Source organism: Lactuca saligna, chromosome 2, assembly GCF_052625555.1.
Source record: "Lactuca saligna cultivar CGN05327 chromosome 2, ASM5262555v1, whole genome shotgun sequence".
NCBI lineage: Eukaryota > Viridiplantae > Streptophyta > Magnoliopsida > Asterales > Asteraceae > Lactuca > Lactuca saligna.
Window position 1 is genome coordinate 134,835,419 of NC_136418.1, and position 8,693 is coordinate 134,844,111.

An 8,693-nucleotide genomic window follows, 5' to 3' on the forward strand; every position below is an offset into this window, starting at 1 on the left:
TCTAACCTGCTGAATCTGTTCTGTCGTCTGGAGTACGATCTCTGTACTGCCCATCACTCTCTGTCCCACCTCTCCCCAGCAAATGGGGGTCCGACACCTCCTACCATACAACAACTCAAAAGGTGGCATACCAATGCTCGAATGATGGCTGTTGTTGTAGGAAAACTCTGCCAAAGGTAAATGCGCATCCCAGCTACCCCTGAAGTCTAACACACACGCTCGAAGCATGTCCTCCAGTGTCTGAATCGTCCGCTCGCTCTGACCGTCTGTCTGGGGATGGTATGATGTACTAAAATGCAGTTTAGTACCCAGCTCCTCATGGAATTTCTTCCAGAACCTGGAAGTGAAGCGTACATCGCGGTCCGAAACAATCGAGATCGGCACTCCATGCCGAGATACCACCTCTCTCACATATAACTCCGCCAACTTCTCCGCTGATGAACTCTCGCTGATGGCAAGGAAGTGTGCACTCTTCGTCAATCTATCCACAATCACCCAAATTGCATCGACTCCTCTGGCAGTTCTCGGCAATTTGGTGATGAAATCCATAGTAATCTGTTCCCACTTCCACTCAGTAATCTCCAAAGGCTGCAACTTACCATGCGGTCTCTAGTGCTCGGCCTTAACCCTACGGCAGGTCAAACACCTCTCAATGAACCAGGCGACGTCTCTCTTCATACAAGGCCACCAGTATTCCTTCCTCAAGTCCAAATACATCTTTGTAGCCCCGGGATGGATCGAAAATTTCGATCTGTGAGCCTCCACCATCAAAGTAGCACGAGTACCGCCCACGAATGGTACCCAAATCCAACCCTGAAACGTCAGAAGTCCTTGTCCATCCTTAACAAACTCTGAAATTAACCCAACGACTCGCTCTTTCTTTTGCATCTCGGATCTCACAACCTCGGCTTGTGCCCCACGAATAGCATCCAATACCAGAGTCATCACCGTCAGTCTCAGACATACATCTCGCAATGGAGTGCTCTCCGCCCTGCGGCTCAATGCATCAGCTACCACATTAGCCTTGCCCGGGTGGTATAGGATTTCGCAGTCATAATCCTTGACCACATCCAACCATCTCCTCTGACGCATATTTAGGTTGGGTTGATCCATCAAATACTTCAAACTCTTATGGTCCGTGTATATCGTACATCGAACCCCATACAGGTAGTGACGCCAAATCTTGAGAGCGAACACTACTGCCCCCAACTCTAAGTCATGCGTGGGATATCTCGCCTCGTGAGGCTTTAGCTGCCTCGATGCATAAGCTATCACATGGCCTCTCTGCATCAACACTGCACCCAATCCCGAAATCGATGCATCGCAATATACGACAAAATCTTCCATCCCCTCCGGGAGAGCTAATACCGGGGCTTCGCACAATCTCTGGCGAAGTGTCTCGAAAGAAGTCTGTTGCTCGGGTCCCCATGAGAATGCAACACCCTTCCGGGTCAATCTGGTGAGCGGTACTACGATCTTGGAGAAGTCCCTAATAAACCTCCGATAGTACCCCGCCAACCCAAGGAAACTCCTGATCTCGGAAGGTGACTTCGGTACCTCCCAACTCATCACTACCGCAACCTTGGCCGGATCGACCAATATCCCTGCCTGATTAACAACATGTCCAAGAAATTGGACCTCCCGCAACCAGAAGTCACATTTGGAGAATTTTGCATATAGCTTCTCCGACCTCAGTACCCCAAGGACCTCCCTCAAATGTCCCTCATGCTGCTCTCTAGATCGCGAATACACCAGGATGTCGTCGATAAATACAATCACAGACCGATCCAGCATCGGCCTGCATACCCTGTTCATGAGATCCATGAACACTGCCGGGGCATTGGTGAGCCCGAAAGGCATCACCACGAACTCGTAATGCCCATACCGCGTCCTAAATGTTGTCTTCTGGACGTCCTCATCCCGCACTCTTACCTGATGGTACCCTGATCTCAGATCGATCTTGGAAAACCAAGATGCCCCTTGCAACTGATCGAATAAATCCTCGATCCTCGGTAACGGATAGTGGTTCTTGACCGTCACCTTGTTCAACTCCCGGTAGTCAATGCACATCCGGTGTGAACCATCCTTCTGCTTGACGAACAGAATCGGTGCTCCCCACGGCGAGCTGCTCGGCCGAATAAATCCCTTCCCCAGCAACTCCTGGAGTTGCGAGGACAACTCTTGCATCTCTGGAGGTGCGAGACGATAAGGCACCTTCGCAATAGGCGCAGCCCCCGGAATCAGATCGATACCAAACTCCACTTGCCTCGTAGGAGGCACTCCCGGCAAGTCCTGGGGAAAAACATCTGGAAACTCGCGCACCACTGGAACCTCCTCCACTGACCTCGGTCTCTCGGAAGCCTCCCGCGTATCCATCACATACGCCACAAAACCCTTACATCCCTGCTGTAGACATTGCCTCGCCCTAGCGGCCGAACAAAAAGCTGATCCTGAACGGGTACCCTCGCCGTACACCGTAAGAACTCCCCCACTAGGGTCTCGTATAGTCACCAGCTGGCGCTCACAGTCGATGACAGCGCTGAATCGGCTCAACCAGTCCATGCCCACGATGACACAGACATCACCCATCGCAATAGGAACTAGGTCAATCGGAAACTCAACCCCGAAAATCTCTAGTGCGCATCCCCGAAGAACCTCCGTGGCACAAACCACCCTCTCGGCCGCTATAGAAACGCTCAGAGGCCGACTTAACGGCTCACGACTAATACTGATATGCTGACTAAAAGCTAAAGATACAAAGGACCTACTCGCACCCGAATCAAATAACACTAGAGCAGGCATAGAGTTCACAAGAAAAGTACCTACACATATATTAACATAAGCATAACATCTCGACTTTAAATAAATACGTGAATTACAGCATACCTGCCACAACATCGGGCGCAGCGCGGACCTCCTCCGCAGTCAGCTGAAAGGCTCTCCTGCGAGCCCTCGGGGCCTCGACCTTCGCCGGTCGAGTCTCAGTAGTCCTGGTAGTAGGTGTAGATCCCTGACGAAGCTGCGGGCACTCGGCCTTCCGATGGCCTGTCTGGTTGCAATGAAAGCAAACCATAAACCCCTTAGGGCAATCCCTGGCAATGTGTCCTTCCTTGCCACACTTGTAACAACCACCAGCTCAGCACGCCCCCTCATGACTTTTGCCACACATTCCGCTTGGCTGCCGGCTGAGACTGAGTCGGCCGCCGGTCCACCTGCCGAGACTCGGCCTCCTCCCTGGCCTGGGTCTCCAACTCGATCTCGCGCTTCCTGGCATTCGCCTGAAGCTCAGTGAAAGTACGATAGGTGGAGTTTGACACAAACTCCCGGATATCCCTCCTCAAAACGCCTAAATACTGGCTCATCCGTGACTGCTCTGTAGACACCAGCTCGGGGCAGAACATCGCCCTCTCGTGAAACTTCCGTGTGACCACCGCAACGGAATCAGTACCCTGCTTAAGAGTCAAGAACTCCTGAATCAATCGTTCCCTCTCCACTGGGGGAACGTACTCGTCCCTGAACATGTTAGTAAGCCTCTCCCATGTCACCGCTGTAATCTTCGCCAAAGTGAAGTTCGCCGTCACGAACTTCCACCAATCCTTCGCTCCCAGAAGGAGCTGGTTCAAAGCGAACCGTCCCTCAGGTGCTCCGGGCATGAGCAAGTGTAGAAGCACCCTTCAATGTCGGCGATCCACCTCATCGCAGCAATCGGATCCTGCGTCCCATCGAACTCAGGGGGGGTTCGTGTTGCTGAATTCCCGGAATAGCAACGAATCGCCCCCTTGCGGCCTGGCAGCGGCCACGGCTGCGGTAGCGGCAGCGGCTGCAGTCTCAGTCAGTGCGGCGTACCGTTCTTCGAACGTCTCCATCAGAGTGGTCTTAATAGACCCAAACATCTCCGGGATCTCAGCCCGGATCGCTGCAGCTACCTCCTCCTGTATCATCTGACGAATATCCTCGTCGCTCACACCGCTCGAACTCGCCCCGTGGCGTGTGGTAACCATGATGTCTCTGAAATACAACATAAAATTATCAGAGACTCCATCAAGTACAATTGCACTTGATACGCAACCCTACTCAGTCTCCGATATCCAGGGATTCTTACTTGGGTCTCCCACCGACCCGGTGTCTTCGGTAGTACGGGCCCAATACTACCGACCACACCGTATCAGTATTCGTCCCAAATCTTCCTCCCCAAACCCCGAATAGTGAGTACTCTACTTTGATATGCACTATCTACCTGCGCTACCAAATATCTCATATCGACAAACTCCCTAGACTAAGGCATCACAAATCAGGCCACTCTAGTCCTATCATGAATACCTAGTCTTCTAGCATGCATAACAATTCATAATTCATTGCATAACATAACATTGTAAGGTATTCTGGGGATCTTTACCGTTCGGGTGCTGGCTGATCGTACACACTGCTTCTTCTTGTTTATCACTTTACCATTTATAAAAGTTTATGCCTTTATTATTTTTTTAAAATATTTTCCTCAAATCCTCGGTTTGAGTTCAGTTACACCCGAAGGTACACCCGAATCCCTCAAACCAAGGCTCTGATACCAATTGTAACAACGTAAATTTTCAAATAAAATTTTCATTTAAAGTAAAGTGAATTATTTCAACCAAATATAATTATTCCAAATTTCATATCAAAATACAATCATAAAATCCCCAAGATCTCAAAACATCATCAGTGTGTACGTGTAATGCCGACGCCTTCCCACGGTCCTCGCTAGTACCTGAAACACATACATGACAACTGTAAGCATAAATGCTTAGTGACTTCCCCAGTATACTACTTACGCATATACGCCTTTCCAGGCCTTGAGATAATCGCCTTCCGGCCCATAACATATTGCCTTCCGGCCCATAACATAATGCCTTCCGGCCCATAACATATCGCCTTCCGGCCCATAACATATTGCCTTCTGGCCCATAACATATTGCCTTCCGGCCCATAAACATACACAACAATTAATACATTAATCTTAACACATATAGCACATATATCATATATCATATCCGACCTTTCGGTCACACAGTCAAACCCTTCCGGGTACCGTATAGTGAGAAGACTCACCTCGCGGGTAATGAAAGCTAGCGACTCCTAAAATCACTCGCACTCGATCCGCCGAGCTACAGACTCCCTATAATATCATATATCCCTTATTAATACTTTTATCTTTCAAGCCAACTAACCCTAATAAATTACATGTAGGTCAACTCTGGTCAACGGTCAACGGTCAACTTGACCGGACTCGGCGAGTGCAAAGGCGACTCGGCGAGTCTAGACGTCCTCCCCAACTTTCCCTGATGTTCCCTTTCTACTCGTCGAGTATCCCTCTTGGCTCGACGAGATCCTCGTGGAAGAATCGCGGGGCCACCCCGACTCCACTCGCCGAGTCTGAAGAACAGCTCGACGAGTTCCAGTAAATCTCCAAGCTACTCGCCGAGTCTGTTCATCGGACTCGGCGAGTCCATGCCATGCAGTCGATCAAATTGCTTCCTGAGATAAGTATTGTCTCGAAATACACAAGCATGGGACCTTCTGGACCTCTAAAGGTCCTAATACAGGGTTATAGTCGTTTGGGTAACAAGGTAATAATCCATCTAATCACCAAATGGGTTCCATAAACCCTAAATCCATGCACACATCAACATAACAGAAAAGATCCGAAATATTACCTGAATAACGCACTCTCTGTGTCCCCAAACCTCAGAACTCGAATCCCTTGCTGTTCCTTTAGCCAAAACTCTTCTCCTCCTTGCACAACAATTTCTTCAAGGTCCTAATATCCTTCAATCTTGCTCTAGATGCCCACAGCCGTTTAGGGTTCTTCTCAGTCGACTAAAGACGGACAATGATGGCCTATAAGTGCATTATATACGTTCCAAAACCAAACGGCTAGGGTTTCCGCTGAACAGCGCAGACTCGCCGAGTCCATAATGGACTCGTCGAGTCCAGTCGCGAACCCGCGACCCAGTCTGTGGTTCTACTCGGCGATTCTGGCTCCAACTCGCCGAGTCCCCTCCTAAAACACCCCAAAAACAATATTATAAAAATACCTGAAATTCCAGGCTGTTACACTCGAGTTTTCAGTTTTTTTTTCAAACTAGAACCTGTTGAAATGTTGTAGATGATATGTTATATTTTGAAACTTGTAAATGATTCAATAGTTAACCAAATTATGACTTTCTACATTCTAAATTGAACTATAAACAATAAATTACATGATGAAAAAAATCAAATAATTCCAACTTTATATGAGTGAGTTATGTACATTTTAAAAACCACACAGGTTTCAAAAAATAAAACAAAATGCTGAAACAGAAAATACGCAACGTTGATTTGCTGTCTTCTGTGATCTATAGCTGATTCAATATCTAACTTAAATATACGTTTATTCAGTCTAAAATGAAATATAAACATCAAATTACACGATGGAAAAAAATAAGTAATTCTGACGTCATATCAACGACATATGCACAAAAAAAAATATTGAAATAGAAAAAACGCAGCATCGATATTCTTTCTTTCAGGGCATGTGTCTAGTCTAATAGCTAACCAAAATATATGTTTGTACAATTAAAAATAAATTACAAACACCAAATTACATGTTGAAAATAAAAAATAAGTAATTTCAACTTCATATAAATGAGTTATACATATTTTAATAAACGAGAAAAATGTTAAACAGGTTCTGGTTTTTAGAATCGGTGTCCGTTTTCATAAAAATGAAGAACAACTAACTGGACCTTATCACAAATTCCGGTTCCGGTTCCGATGGTTCTAATGCTCATCACGAATATTATATTTTGTATTTAATAGCATTTAAAATTAATAGATTAGTTATTTCGAAATTAAAAGATCAAAGAGATTTCAATGAATATGATAATAAAAAAGTCTATGTATAGTTGATGTGATAGAATGGTATTAGATAATCAGCCAAATAGTAATTAGTATAAAAAAAAAATCCTTTTTTTTAAGAAAAAATATACTAAATTTCAAAACAAATTAACAAAATTATCTTTGAAATTAATGTAAAATGCTTAAATAATCTAAATTGAATAATATAAATCATTATTACTCTTTAACGCCGTTGTCCACGATACAGGAAAATAATATTGAGTTTTTATCTATGTGCTTTTGTAATCATTTTATCACATTCGATTATTCACATATTAATTCTCTAAGTAATTGAATAATCAAGAAAAAATAGGTTACTAACCATGGTGTTCAACTTATCATAAAAACTAGTGATGCCTTATGGTGCATGTCAATGAATTTTGTATGAGTAAAGTGTCATGAATTTTGAATGAGTAAAACTATTTTTTTCGATTTTAATCCATTATAAAAACAAAAATCATGGAAACATATAACTACATTATGATAAATCCCCAAAATACTTTTCTGAGTATGAAGCATGACTTAGAAGAAACGAAAATTATTAAATGCTCTTTTGTATCTCGTAAGTTGGTTTTATGATTTATTTATGTTAATCATAAATAAAATAAAAAAATCATAGAAAAAAAAGTAACAGAAATTGAAGAAACTTCATGACATTTATTCTGCATTTATAGACCTCAGAAAGTCTTTTATATGAATTATTGCTCTATTTTCTTGCAATAATTATAATAATTCCAAACACAATGAATTATTTTCTGAAAATTAACAGACCATCTTATTTTGTTGTTTGGATTCTGGGAAAAATCGTATTTGAACAAAAAGAAGTTTAATGTATTTATATGGGAATAAACCGGTCATCAACATATTTGAAAAGCTTTTAAGAACAAAATTTGATCATCTAGCATCTAAGGTTGAAAATCTTTACATCCATGTTGGTTTGAAGACCATTCATGAGTTTTAAATATTCAAAAGGCATTTTTGAAAGAAAACATAGAATGCATGTGTTGTTTTTCCACCAAAGCATGTAGAAAAGTGCATTTCTATGATTTTGACTTAGGTTTAGGTCATAATCTTCACCATTTTGTACATGCAATATGGTTTTGGTGAAAATCTACCACCATTATCATCAAAACCGTATGTGTATGTATGTGTTCATGATTTTTCAATAGAAAGGGGTATGAGAAGAAGATATGCATGAAAATATGTAAAATCTTTGAAACAAGTGAAGGAGAATGAATGATTTTCGGGTTTACCTTTAATAACACTTATAGAGGATTAGATTTAGAGTTTAAGGTGTGTTCTTGGAGCCATTTTTCTTGAAAAATTCGTAAGCTAGGGTGAGTGTAAGAGAAAATGCGGTGGTGATGAAGAGTGTGAGAGAGAATGAGAGGTAGAGTGAGAGAGTGATTCTAATTTTAGGGAAATGGAGTGTTAGGGTTTTCAAGTAAGATAGAGAAGGAGAGATCCGGATTTAAGAGGTTTATTACCATCTTTTTCTCTTTTATATTTATAAAATTTAAATCTTTTATAAAAGTATCAACTATTTAAAAAAATATATGAAACTTAACCAGCTTTTGATGCATACAACTCTTGATTTTTAGACTAATAATTAGCGATATATGTTGAATATTTTAACTTATATCTCCCTTGATTGTATTTGAAGATTTTAATTATTCTATAATATTATTATAAGTTTCATAAACATTTTTTTTTAAATTTTGATATTAGATTTATAAAATTTTAAGAATTTTTAGGGCTTTTAGGGTTTAAGGAGTTTGTAA